This window comes from Mirounga angustirostris, unplaced genomic scaffold, assembly GCF_029215605.1.
Source record: "Mirounga angustirostris isolate CCGP_5_RB_7025 unplaced genomic scaffold, mMirAng1.0.hap1 SCAF_2, whole genome shotgun sequence".
Classification (NCBI taxonomy): Eukaryota; Metazoa; Chordata; class Mammalia; order Carnivora; family Phocidae; genus Mirounga; species Mirounga angustirostris.
Window position 1 is genome coordinate 58,851,616 of NW_026991710.1, and position 14,419 is coordinate 58,866,034.

The 14,419-nt window shown below is 39.3% G+C and overlaps 1 protein-coding gene and 1 long non-coding RNA gene across 3 annotated transcripts in view; one reads left to right on the forward strand and one right to left on the reverse strand.

Moving 5' to 3' along the window:
• LOC123842827 (growth-regulated protein homolog gamma-like) overlaps positions 1-14,419 on the forward strand; it is a 65,482-nt gene that overhangs the window by 31,968 nt on the left and 19,095 nt on the right. The gene's annotated exons all lie outside the window — the stretch shown is intronic.
• LOC135363597 (uncharacterized) overlaps positions 1-14,419 on the reverse strand; it is a 69,606-nt gene that overhangs the window by 22,818 nt on the left and 32,369 nt on the right. For both annotated transcript variants that reach the window (XR_010409422.1, XR_010409421.1), the window contains exons 3-4: positions 5,323-5,365; positions 2,861-2,889 (exon numbers count right to left, since the gene is read on the reverse strand). This is a non-coding gene — a long non-coding RNA (uncharacterized LOC135363597). The remainder of the gene's footprint in view (positions 1-2,860; positions 2,890-5,322; positions 5,366-14,419) is intronic.

Here is a 14,419-nt window from a genome sequence, read left to right on the forward strand (position 1 = left end):
ACACAGTTTTGGTCTTAGTGATTGAATGAATGGTGGTGCCTTTTACTAAATAAAGACTAGGGATAAGCAAGTTGGTGTCAGAGGATAACTAGAGTTCTCTTCTGGACATGCAAGTTTGGAGATGTGTGTTGGACATCTACGTGGAGACGTTAAACAGTTGCAACATCTGTCCCGATGCTCAGAGGAAAGGTGAGAGGTGGAGACATCAGTGGAAGCATCCTCAGCATACAAGTGGTAATGAAAGCTTAGATAATGAAAACCTAAGTAAGTTAACCTGGGTCCTGGGATGCCTGGATGGCTCAGTCGGTTAGGCCTCTGCCTTTGGCTCGGGTCATGATCCCAGGGTCCTGGGATCGAGTCCTGCATCTCGCTCCCTGCTCAGCAGGGAGCCTGCGTCTTTGTCTGCCTGTCGTTCCCCCTACTTGTGCTCTCTCTCTGACAAATAAATAAAATCTTTAAAAAAAATAAAAATAAGATTTAGAAAAGAAAGTTAACTTAGGTCCTGATTGTAGATAAAATTGAGAAGAGGTCACAGGATGGACTAGCATTTAAGTCAGAAAGTTGAAGCTGAAGATGATCCAACAATGGAGACTAAAGGAAAAAAAAATGCTTTGCATTTTATACTCATATTTCAAAAGGCTAATATGCTGGCTATAGCATGCATGCACCAGATACGTGACACCTTACAAGAACCCAAATTATTGAAGGAAATTGTCTGTCATACCCATTGAGAAAAAGTTGCTTTTTTAATTACAAGTTCTCAAAGGACATTGAACCATGATTAGCATACTTTGAAGATAGACATTCTCTGAAAGGACTCACTATACTTGGTACTATTAGAATAAGAAACCATTTCATGGAGAGAAAGATATGTAATCCAGGTAAAATATTGAGCTGGATATTCTTTACTTAAATATTCACCCAGTATCATAATTTGAGAAAATCACAAATGCAGGAAGATTCTTTGTCATTAAAGATACCAGTTTTAAAATGTGGAAATTTATAGTGTAATCAACACACACACACACACACCCTTACACAATGTTAGTAATGTCAGTGTCTGCATCAATGTGGTCATATCCTTACCAGCAGCAAACAAACTATATTGAACTTGAAGATGGTGTATGCCCACATACTGCTCATTGCCTTTCCCCATGTTGATTTGTGTTCCAAATCTCTGTCGGGCCAGGACTACCTCAAATCTTAAAGTTTGAAGTTTAATATTACCTGGACTTAGCCATTCAGCATGAAATATGGTTGAGGGCTGGCTTACACCTGGGTCTTCTTTAGCCTATCTGTGCAGTCTCCTGCATTATGAACTCATTGACAGCTGTCTTCTATTAAACTGGCCATTATATATGGGTCATCAAAATTAGAGTTCAGATTTGGGGGAATGAGGGGAATCTCCTTAGGGACAAAGGGCCCTTTTATATATATGATTTCCTGATTTTCTTCAAATCTTGATCTAATAATTCTTTATTGCTTTGGCTTTTCAGCTTTTAAAAGAGCTTTACAAAATATTTTATGTACCCTTTTTATTTGTTTCCTGTGAGAGTGGGACTCCAGATGACCTAGATTATTGGAGACCAGAAGTCTCAATCACATCTCTAGTTGAGAAAATTTCACCCAAGTTTTTGAAGCTCTGCCATTGCTTCAGTGATGCTTCTCTTGATTCTCTTATACATACGTGATTTCTTCCTTCTCCAAAACCCCATATCACCTGTCTGACGCTCTCATTCTCCTATTAGTCATGAGTGCAGTCCCTTTTTGTGTCATGTTAGACTCTCAATGGCAGGTGGCACGTCTTATCTCCTGAAGCAACCAGTTCATGATTTGCACAGAGGAGACACTTAAGATTTATTTAATTGAAAAAATTTCAAAGCATTGCTTGAGAAATCAGCTATGAAATAATCACTACAGTTATTTCCCACATTTCTTGATTGCAAAAGGGAAGAGTCTTGAGCAATAAGAAAAGTTCCCTAGCCTTTTCCCTCACATTCCACTTGAATTTACATAAAGTGTCAGCCCCAGTTTATTCTTCTAGCAAGGCCCAGCTGCTGGAACATTCAATTACCATTAGTTCAACTTGTGATAATGAACATGTTTCATCAGCCCACTTCATAAAACTCATTGAGAAGCCTTGGTTCACAAAAGAAGGAATTTGGTTCCCCCAGGAGCATAATTCTATACAGATGTGGTCAAGCAAGACTGAATGTCAAACTGCATGACAATATGTGAAATGATGTGGGGAAGGGAGGAAATAATTTGCATAGAACATGAAACACGTGTGTTGCCTTAATTGCCTGGATATTTCAGGGGAAAATTGTTGTGGGCCAAAAAATATTCTGAAGTTTGAAATCACACAACCCAAGTGACAAATTTGAGGTCCGTCATTTATAAGCTACTTATTCATTCTTAGACACTACAGATTATAAGTCATCATTATTTTACATACCGTTTAGAAGGAGAAATATCAGTCAAATAATCTGTGTTCCCCATTACTGGTAAGTATATCATGACTTCGGAGATGTTAAAATGTAATCAAATATGAGTCTTAGAATCATTGAAATAGCATGTATCTTATTATCTTTGAAGCTTTCTTTCTCCATTGGGTAAATAAATGGGTATAAAAAGATTTTCTTCATAAATTTCAGTTTCCTTGTCATCTTTCTTTATCAGTCTCAATATTGACCCAGGGAAGTCAAAATCTACATCGGCAAAATGAGCCATAGTGTGAAGGTAAAGGATCCGGCAGCAAGCCTACCCACAAAGAAGAGATGGGGAGGGGGGCGGGGGGTGTGCAAGTTGAGCTGCTGGTTGTACCGCTTAGGAAAAGCAGGCATTTTACCTGTAAACTTACCTGCTTCTACTCCCTCATGATGTATCTACCTGTGGAAAAGAAGGTGTATTAAAAAGTTCATTAATCTGGTCTCTCTGCTTCTGAGAGGAAGGTTAAGATTATTTAGATGGAGGGGCACCTGTGTGGACCCTGCTTAAGATTCTCTATCTCGCTCTCCTTCTGTCCCTGCTCCCTCTGCTTGCATGCACTCTCTCTCTCTCTCTCTCAAAAAAAAAAAAGATTATTTAGATGGATGAGTTTGTAATAAACCAAGTGGATCTGCATAACATAACATCTTCCGCTTATCTTCCTCATGGGAGCCACCTGCGCCCCTATGGCAAGTGATCTGCTCTGTTCTCTGTCATGTTCATCTACCCATAAATTGTGATTTTTAATATCAGCTTTATTAGTAGTAAGGGTGGTATTTTGGTCTTTTATCTAACTTATTTTTTCTTATCTTAATTGAATCAAGACTCATAATCCAGGAAGTTGTAAGGAGCACTACTTGGAGGTTCCCTAAAAGACCAACTAGCATACCTGACCTTGACTCTGATGAGCAGCAGACATTTGTATTAGAACACAAAACTATGATAAAGGTTGGCCCATCAAGGTGCCATTGGGAAATCCACGTTCATCACGTAACCACCCCTTCTTCATCCTGTTTGGCACAGTCATGATTAGAACCCCAGCCTACATCTGAGTGTGCTATTTCTTAGGAAGAGGACCACTCCTTTCTTCTCCTATTTCTCTGGCTTCTCTTAGCTTCCTCCCATCAACAATGCTGTCTAAGGCCTAACTTCTGACCCATGATGGACTTGGCTGACCTCCCTTTACCACTAGCAAGCAGAGGAGCAACCCAGGCACTGATCCAAGCCAACCAAAGGGCAGGCAGCTGCAGTCTATCGGAGTGGCAGTGGTATTACCTAAAGGCCCAGCCAAAGCACATATTGACTCATTGTGAGCCATCAGATTAGGAGAATAAGGAACTTTATCAGTAAAACCTCAACCTACTTTGCTTGGCCACATTCTCAGAGACCAACAAACTGGGAACAAAGGCAACTGTTCAGGAATACCAAGAAGTAGGATGCGAGAACAGTCAGAGCATTGAACCAGAGGAATCTTGCCCAGCTCTATGCTCAATTTATTTCCTTGGATACATTCTGTATCCAGACAAATCAATCATGTTTTTGCCAGAAAAATTCAGCCAGAATGCTTACGTTTTATTTTCTGCACCAAGACAAAACATTCCCACACAGTCCATAGACTTTTGTATTACTTATTAATATTTCTAATTATTTTATTTGGTTGTGCCCTGTCTCACATCCTCTGGGCTCACCCTCTACCCAGGCATTCATGCAATAAACAGCTCTGAGTAGGTATTACCTGACAATACTTGGACTTAGCTACACAGCATGTCTCTTGCTTTACACCCTAGAACTTTTATGACATGGGAGCACCCAGAAGTGAGAGATGGTTGACTCTCTTGTTGCCACCAGTGGATACTGGAGGATACTGGTGGTGAATTCTCCCTGCTTCTTTCCCTAGGGCAGATAATTCTGAGGTACATCTACACTGGGCACTGTCACTGCCTCTGCACTTGGAACAAGCTGTAAAGGTCCCATCCCTGAAGATCAGGAGGAGCATGATAAAACATGGACTTCCCCAAGAGGATAGACCAACATTTGGGGCTCGTGAATTTGGAATGATGAGGCAGGAAATGGTCAAATGAGTTTGTACTAACTTTAATCTGACATCTTTACAGAGAAAGGCACTTGGCCCTGATGGAAGGATGTTTATATAACTCTTTAACATAAGAGGATGTTATCATCATCAACCAGAAAGAGAGAGAGAATGCAGTTAGGAAGCAAAAGAAAGACTCAGTGCATACTGAATATAAAATTTAGCCTAAGGCAGACTCTGCTTGCAATAATTTTTTAAATACTAGTTTAGTTTTTTAGAAGGTTTACAGTACTTTTGGATTTAATCCATTACAACGTGCTATCTAAACATTGTAATTTGCAGTGATTTGATTGTTCAATAGGTAACTTAATTCACAAAGCCTCTCCTCTTTCTTTTCAAGTCAAAATGGTCACACTACCATATGATCCCAAGCACAACAGAGTATACATTTGCGAGGTTTTCAGAAGTGATACATTTCCAAAGCAAAGTTGGAGAAGTAACTAGATGAGGTCCAGATCAATAACAGAATAATTCTGCCTATTCCTGATTCTATCTGAGGATGGGTTATAGTGAAGAAGGAGTCAGGCTGTTCTGAACCTACAGAGGTGATTCTTTCTCTTCGGGTTATATATGAAGAAGGTCCCCTCATACTGCTGCCTTCAGTGATAACTCTGGTTCAAGCACTTAAAGTAGCTGTACATGAATCCAGATCAACCCAGCAGCCCATCCAAACAGCATCACTCAAGAAACTTGCCTTGGTGGCTTCAAAGTTCACACTTATTCAGAATACACACTCGGCTTACCTAAAAATGTTTTTGAAGGGTTTGAAGGGTAAACTGGTACCACCTAGAAAGAAGAGGAAGAAAGAGGACTTGGTCACTGACAGAGTAGATTATTTGTGAGTAACTTCTCTCTTGTCAAGAACTAGCAGAGAATCATCAGAGGACAAGGGGCAACAACTTCACTGGGTGATGTGTTTCACCAACCTGGTTTTACATTTTACCACTGCAGCGGGATTTCTTCCTTTCCTGTTTCCGCTCCTTATGTATCTCAGACATCATGCACTTACATAAAGAGACATCCTAGCAAGGGGCAACTTGGATCACAGATACTAATAAAATCTGTGGAATCTTTCTTGAGTTGTTATAATTAAAACCATTGAAATTCAGATCATTAACAGAATGAAGATTAACAAATTCCCAGAAAAGATCCTGTTTTTATTAAAGACATCTTTGCAAAATCTATTATAGCTAACCTATTACAACGTGCTTTGTCAGCAACTCAATTTTACTCTCAGGAAAAGTACATTGACAGAGAAAGTTTTCACTCTGAAAGTTCAGGATCAGGAATAGCATTGTATAATATTTTCATATGTTCAGAACCAAGTAGCAAAGACCTGTGACTACTTAGTCTAAAACCAAACATTCTGAAATCATTTTCTTGGTGCTTAGGTCAGATTCAGGACTTTGTTTTTTTTGTTTTGTTTTTTTTTTTGGAACTTATCATTTGTGCTGCATAATGATCTTTCAAGAGCTCCTTTCTAGTATGGCGACATGATTGCTAACACAAATTACATTGGGAGAATTCGAAGTATAAATATCAAGCTGCTGTCTGAGGCTGTTCAGCCTGAGCCACTGTGAGTTTGACATGTGTTTAGGAAAATCTACTGAGGTCAAAGCAGAGAAATCGCTAAAACCCACTGAATCCAAACTATGGTTAATCTACTCCCCATTGAGGTCAAAGCAGAGAAATCGCTAAAACCCACTGAATCCAAACTATGGTTAATCTACTCCTCATTGGAGTAGCTGCTAAGCCTCCCTTCAGTTAGAAGTAGTCCCGAGGTGAGAAAGCCTTTATTTTCTCCCCTTCAAAGAAGTCTGACTTTGATTTAAAAAAAAAAATTTACTTTGCCAAACCTTTTAAATCATCAGGACATTGATTTTTTATTATTGGGCAAAATAAGCATGATAGCATTTGGAAGAAAAAGGGAATAAAAGAACTAGGTATTCACAGAGTTGGGTCTAGTCAGTGGTTTTCAAAGTGTGGTCTGGGGATCCTTAGGAAACCCTGAGACCATTTCAGGGTGTCTGTCAGGTCAAAACATTTTTACAACATTAAGATGTTATTTGCCTTTTCCCCCCAACCCCCTCTACAATGGAGTTTTCCAGGGACTATATGATATGTGATGGTGTCATTACTCTGATGGCTAATGGAATGTGAGTTGGTGTAAATTTTCTCAGTTTTAATCTCTAATACAGTAAATAACTATGGTTATAATTCATATTTTAAAGAAAGCTCTTTGGGGTCCTCAATAATTTTTAAGAGTTTAAAAGTGTCTTGAGGCACTTAAAAAAGAATGAAATCTTGCCATTTGCAACAATATGAATGGACCTTGAGGGCATTGTGCTAAATGAAATAAGTCAGAGGGAGGGAGATAAATACCATATGGTCTTACTTTTATGTGGAATCAGAAAACAAAAACAAAAACAAAAACAAAAAACAAACTCATAAATCCAGAGAACAGATTGGTGGTTGCCAGAGGCCAGGGGGTAGGAGGTGGAAAAAATGGGTGAAGAGGGATCAAAAGGTACAAACTTCCAATTATAAAATAAATAAGTCCTGGGGGTATAATGTATGGCATAGTGACTGTAGTTAACAATACTGTATCGCATATTTGGAGTTTCTAAGACAGTAGGTCTTTAAAAAGTTCTCATCACAAGAAAATATTTGTAACTACCTGTGATGATGAATGTTAACTAGACTTATTTTGGTGATTATTTGGCATTGTACACAAATATTGAATTATTATGTTGTACACCTGAAACCAATATAATGTATGTCAATTCTATCTTAATTTAAAAATAAAAATAAAAGTTAAGAACATGAAACACTAAAAAAAATGTCTAAAGGGATTAAAAGTGTCTTGAGACCGAAATATTCTTGGTCTAGAACAATGTTGTTCAATAGAATTTATTACGATGATGGAAATGGTCTATGAATCCGCATTGTCTCATACAGTTGCCACTAGACACATGTGAGTGTTGAACATCTAAAATGTGGCTAGTGGGACTGAAGAACTGAGTTTTTAATTTTTATTTAGTTTAAATTTAAATGTAAATAGCTACTGTACTGGACAGTGCAGACCTAGATCCTCAGCACCCTGACTCCTGATTTAATACTCTTCTCAATATTCTCCACCAGCTTCTTTACAGTTAGAGATTTTTCTTGTGCTAACTATTAAATTCTTGGCTTGGTTGGTGTGGTGTGTGAGGGGCCTGTTTAACAGCAAATATGCAATAAGAAAATATCATGCATAACTCTAAAATATCAATCAACTCCAGATCAAATCCTGGACTCAAACAAAGAAAAAAATAATTTAAAAAATCTCATAGTTGCCCCTTTGGGAGTTCCAAAGAATGCTTCTTCGTGCCTTATCTTGAATTAACTACACAGGCTTGAGAGAATATTTTTAAATTATAAACAGTGTTTAGGCTTTGTTCCTATTATAGTTAGATAGAGACAAGAATATAAGTGTTACAGTTGCGCAGAAAAGTCCACTGGGTGTTCAGGCATGTTCAGAACAAACCAGTCGGCTTTGGCATGGTCGTAATTCACTAGGATCTAAATCTCAATTAGTAGAATTCCTGGATTTCTCAATTAGCAGAACTGTCTGAATATTGTGCACCGAACTCTTGCTAACCATACTCTCAAAAGATATAAGAGCACAGAGGAAAGTTTCAACTTGAAAATGTAAGCTTTGAACTATGTGAACTTGTATGAGTTATTGAACCTCTCTAAACCTACGTTTTCTTAGTAAACTGGGATTGTGATATTATCGGTGGCTTCTCTATATGTTGTTGGGAGGATTACATGAGATAATGTATATAAAACTCTTAGTACAATTCCTGAAAATTGTAAATATTTAATAAGTGACCGTTATTGTGCAAATTATTACTATTAGCTCTATTTATCTCACAAATCTTTATTGGGAGCCAACTATGTGCCTTAGTTGCATTAGTTGACAGTGCATTAGTGCTGGCGAATAAGCAAATGCAGTCCTTGCACTCATAGAGCTTACAATCCAGTAAGGGGGAGAGATCAACAATCCACATAAAAAAAAACCCTCTAGATGACACTGATCTTTCTACTAGAAAAGAGCTGGATCAAAAGATAGGACATATAAGGGAAAATTGTTTCTTGAGAGGCTGGGAAAGACCTCTTTGAGAAAGGAGTATTTAAGCAGAGACCTGAAATACCAGTAGGATTTACTACTGGTATTCTGGGTTCTGGGGCATATTAGTTGGGGGTAATGGTTAATACATAGATTCTAAAATTTAATGACTAAACAAAACAAAAGTTTATTTCTCTTTCACGTAACTGTCCAGGGTTGGCAGTCAAGCTCTGCTCTGTAAAGTCATCTAGGGATCCAGACTGAGAAGGGCAGTTCCATCATCCCCCTTGTGACTTCTACAGTTGCTTCCAGCCATCAGGAAGGAAGGGTAGATGGCCATCTTGGAAGAACTTCTTTAAACAGATGACTGGAACGTTTCGCTTGTACAGGAAGTTTGGCTGGGTGTTCAGGTATTCGGATAGGCTATCATGGAACTAACTGGCCTGCCTTGGTGTGGTCATCATTCACTAGGACCTGGATGGCAATTACAGATATCCTACAACTCTTGCAAACCAAACTCACAACAGATACATGATACATGAGCATAGAAAAGTCTCAACTTGAAAGTATAAGCCTTTAATTAACAGAGTTACTGAACCTCTGTAAGCCCATATCTTCCCTGTGAAGTGGAATAATGATAATATCAGTGCCTTCTCTATATTTTGGAGACAATCACTTACATTCATATCCTGTTGGTGCCAGATGGTTTTGTGATATGGCCACACCTAGATGAGAGGCCAAGGAAGAAATGTAGTCTCTTACTTGGTGGGAATATTCTAAGTAAAAGAGAAAAGAAATTGCAGTTTCCCCTAGGTGTCTAACACACAGGCAGAGAAACTCAAAACTCTAAAGCCCTAACATTGGAAAGAGTTTGCCATGCTAAGAGAGCTGGATGGAAGCTAGGATAGCTTGGAGAAAGTGGTATAACATGACACTAAATGCCAGGATCCCCACTTGCAATCAGCTCACAAGCCACTAGGAGAGAAGTAAGCAAACATGATTAATGTTATTATAATTGCAAAAACACCATGTTTTGGTAGGAGAGGGGTAGATTAATTTTTCTCTAGACAGTTTATGGAAAATGGAACATTTTAGATGGACCTCTGTGACTAAGAATTTGGACGTGAGGTGATGGGTAGGGACATGGCAGGGAAATGAACACTTGGACAGAGCAAAAACAAGGAGCCAGAAAATATATAGGGTGTTTCCTAAGAGTGGTAAGAGCTATGGCTTAAAGCATTAACAGAAAGAGTTTGCCTCTGCTACTCTTAAATTGGACCCAAAGATAAATCCTACACTGGTAGTAAGACAGCTAGAAAGGAGGATGACAAAAAATCATGGGGTTAAAATATAATATCAACTTCTTGAGTTATATTTTTAAAAAGTTTGAAAAAACAGTGCTCTCTATCTCCACCTAACATCAGAAGACCAACTTTATTCATCTCTCCAACTAAGGAACAACTCCTTTGCATCAAAGTCTTGTTGAACAAGTTAGCAACTTTGATGTGCTAGTTCTATGGAAACCAGAAAATATTGCTGTACTCTTATCTGAAAAACGCATGCAACACAAAAATAATTTTTATTAACTCTGAAAGTTCATCTAGTTCCACAGCACTTAAAAGTTCTACTGTTTTTCCCTCAAAGCTTAAAACATGTTCAACACTTCCATTCACTTACACATACATTTTCTCATTCAGCAGTGTTCACAAATGCCAATGATCTGCACTAAATACAAGGAACTGTTAGGGGATGGTAATAAGACACAGCCCTTGACTTAAAGGGATCCAGGGTCTCATCTGAATGGGAGAAGAACAAAGACCACAGTATAATAGCAAGACAGAGTGAAAGACATGATATTATGTAGGTGTACATAAGTCCAGAAGGCAGCAAGTATCACTCTGTGAAGAGGAAACAAGGAAAGCTTAGTGAGAAGAGAGTTATTAAGAGAATTTGAACATTGATTTGGATTTTGAAAAGCAAAGAAGAAACTCCCAGTCTGAGAAGAAAATCACGAGTCATTGAATACGATTGTCCAGGCTAGTTTAAGGGTGGCAATTGGTCTAGAGTAGATGGAGCAAGCTAATCAAAAGGAGAAATGAAGGCAGAATGGCAAGAGAGAGCCGAATTGCGAAGAGCCTTGAGTGCCGAGCAAAATATTTTAGAATTTGTGTCATAAATAATGGGAAGTTGCCAGTCTTTAAGATGGGGATGGACAAGACTGGATCCAGGTGTTAGGAACAGAGCTCTGGCAACAGTATGAATGGTAACGGGCAGCTGAGCTCAGTGAGCATGGAAGCATGGTCTCTGCAGAGAATCCTGCCGCTTGATAGCCGTGTGACATTGGGCAAATGATTGACCCACACCTGCCTTATTTTCCTCATCTGTAAAACAGGGACGATAGTGATAGCTACTTCCCAGGATTGTTGTGAAGATTAAATTAAGGAATTCCCACCCAAGGTTTAAACAATGCCTGACATTTTAATAAGCACTACATAAATACTTACATACACACAACAACATATACCTTAGAGAGAAATGGTGACAAGGTGGTAAAAAAAAAAACATCTAGTTTGTGCTAGGCCAATAAAGGGCCCTTGAGAGATGGGAGTAAGATGTCTGTGACCAGATTACCTGGTGGTCCAATTCCAGGTAAACTTCTTCTTAATCTTCCTGAGACTCTTTTTCCTTTGCTGTAAATTAGAAATAACAACAGTACCTATTTCATAGAGTTGTGAGGAATTAATTTAGATAACACATGGAAGGTGCTCAGCAAAGAGACTGGCACCTAGTGATCACTCACAAAAGGATAGTTTCATTATCAGAAAGTATGTGCAAGGAGTTTATAATCCCATAACTCCTTACCCCAGGTAACTCCTAGCCCTTGGAGTGCAGAGAGCAGACTTTCATTTCAGGTGAATCTGAAATGAATTCTTGTTCTGTCATTTAATGCAGTGTGAATGTGGGCATTTTTCTACAATGAAGGCCACCTGGTTTCCTCCTGAGATCATCAGAATGCTTCCCATCTCAAGAGGTTACTGTGAAGATCAGCAATAATTTACGTAAAGTAGCTAGACTGGTGCACACTAAGCACATACCAGCCATTGCCTCCCCCCACCCCCATCTTTTTGGAGCTCCCTCCCACATCTGCTCTGAGAGAGGAAAAGCCACACTCCCTGACCTCAGCCTCACGCTCGGCCTCAAAGGCAATCATGGCGACAAGCCAGGCCAAAGATTAGCCACTATTCTGGATCATGAATTGTGGGTCTTATAGAAAGACAAAGTAGAACCAAACTAACCCAACCCCTTCACTTGCCTGACCTCTTGCTATCTGACTCCCAGTGATGTCTAACCAAAATTAACCACAGACCGCTAATGAGCCAATGAGCCATTGTGCAATGTTTTCGACTGGATACAGTGTGGAAAATTGGGAAAGAAGGAAGGGCCAACAGATAGTTGGGGGTTGAAAGTATAAGGGATGATCATCATGGCACTGGGACAGAGGACAACATATACATTAGTTTGGAGGAAGGGGTATTTTTTTTTTCACATGAAAATACACAGAATTAGACCACCCCAAGAGAATAAGCTTTCTTCATATTTGGGGGTATTACCGTTAAGAGGTGTTAAGTGGTTAAGAGAGCTGCTTAAGAATAGTGATTGTTGAGTTTAACCCTTGGACCCACAACTTGTGAGCAGTGTAAGGCAGTGTAATTCAGTAATTCAGTGGGCAAGTTATTATTTTTTAAAAAGATTTTATTTATTCATTTGAGACACAGAGATACAGAGAGAGAGAGAGAGAGAGCATGAGCAGGGAGAGAGGCAGAGGGAGAGGGAGAAGCAGGCTCCTTGCTGAGCCAGGAGCCCGATGTGGGGCTTGATCCCAGGACCCTGGGATCTTGACCTGAGCTGAAGGAAGACGCTTAACCATCTGAGCCACCCAGGCGAGCGGCAGGTTATTTAACACTTCTGAGTTGAAGTTTCCCCAGTAGCTCCTAAATCATTACATTAATGCAATAATTAAATATAATAATCTATTTAAAGCAGGTGAAATAGATTTGGCATATAGTATGTGTTAAAAATATTTGCTCTTTATAATCATGATTTAATCTTTTAGCAGAGTCAATGCAATTCAAAATAAGGAAGGCAGAGGTAATTATCTATCTATTGTAGGTGGTGCAAACGACAAGATGAGTTAGACACCTACCTGGCAGCCTGAACTATCTAATTCTGTAGATTTATCCAGTATGCCATTAACCTACAGTCACTCTCCTGAAAATGATTTTCCTTCTCAATTTCATCTTCTTTTCTCATTTTTAAAAAGATTTTCTTTTTATAAGCTTCTGACAAATGGCACTTCTTTGTTTCTTGAGAAATTGCTATTACTAAAAATTGTTATCAAGTGACTTGCTTCTCAAGTGCCTTCAGGCTTGACTATTGCTCATAGGTCTTTTATCTAGTGCTTTCCACTTGTCCCTGTGGTTTGCATCTTTCTGCCTTTCCTTCTTTCTCAATGTGCTCATTATAATCTAGATAATACCCATTAAAGGCAACAGGGCCATTTCACCTTCTGGCTTTATGATAGCAGTCACCTGGAAAATGCCCTCCTGTTCTTTGCTTAGCATTTGCCAAGCACAAGTTTTGTGCCTAGAGTTGTGCTGGTTACTCTGATCTACAGATGCGAAGGTGGGTCTTGCCTCCCAGTAGTTTAGAATACCTGAAGAAACAAATCTCACATGCATGAAATAACTAGAGAATAGAGAGTTATGAAACTTTCATGACAGTTTCAATGGAAGTTATGAAAATAAGGAGGATAATATGGTAAACACAGGACAAGGGCCCACCAAAGGAGGGAGAACGGACAAACACTGCTTTCTGGGAAGCAGCGATCACTACAGCTGGGAAAGGGAGGGGAGACAGTGAAGAAATATTTCTGTTGGCCAGATGGATGGCTGTCAACATCACAGCTGGGGGGAGTTAGTTCCTGACCTAGTGTAGCCTATCTTGACACACTATGCACTTTCCTCTATAGAAACATTTTAAATAGCATTTGTTTTCCACATCATTTATAAAGGGAGATTTAATCCAGAGAGTAGCTGAACCATAGAGCACTAGAGTGCAGTAATAACTAACATTTTCTGGATATAGCAATGTAAAAAGAAGTTTTGCTTACCTTGCCTTACATCATGCTCACAACCAACCACCCTATGAGGAAGTTAACCAACCACGCTATGAGGAAGTTATAACTATTTTTCTATCTCCTTTTTTTTTCAAGAGAGAGAGAAAGAGAGAGCATGTGTGAGTGGGGGGCAAGGGAGGGGCATAGGGAGAGAGAATCCTAAGCAGGCTCCATGCTCAGCGCAGACCTGGACTTGGGGCTCGATCCCACTACCCTGAGACCATGACTCAAGCTGAAATCAAGAGCCAGATGCTTAACCGACTGAGCCACCCAGGCACCCCAGGTCTAGTTTTTCTTATCTAAGATCGAGTGTTTGGTCCTAGACAATCAAGCCATATTTGTTTCAGTGGTCTTTAAGTCTTCCAAGCCCCTGGCTGTCTGTCCCTAAAATATTCCATCACCTCTCTGCTGTGTCCCCTGACCCCTTGCATAGCTAAGATACTTTCTTTGCTAAGAAATTTCATTAACCATGAGAGTTAATATTAAGAAGTGTTTTGAAAAAGATGGACTCTCTTTTGTCCATGTTTCTAAAAATCTGTCAACATGTAGTTGA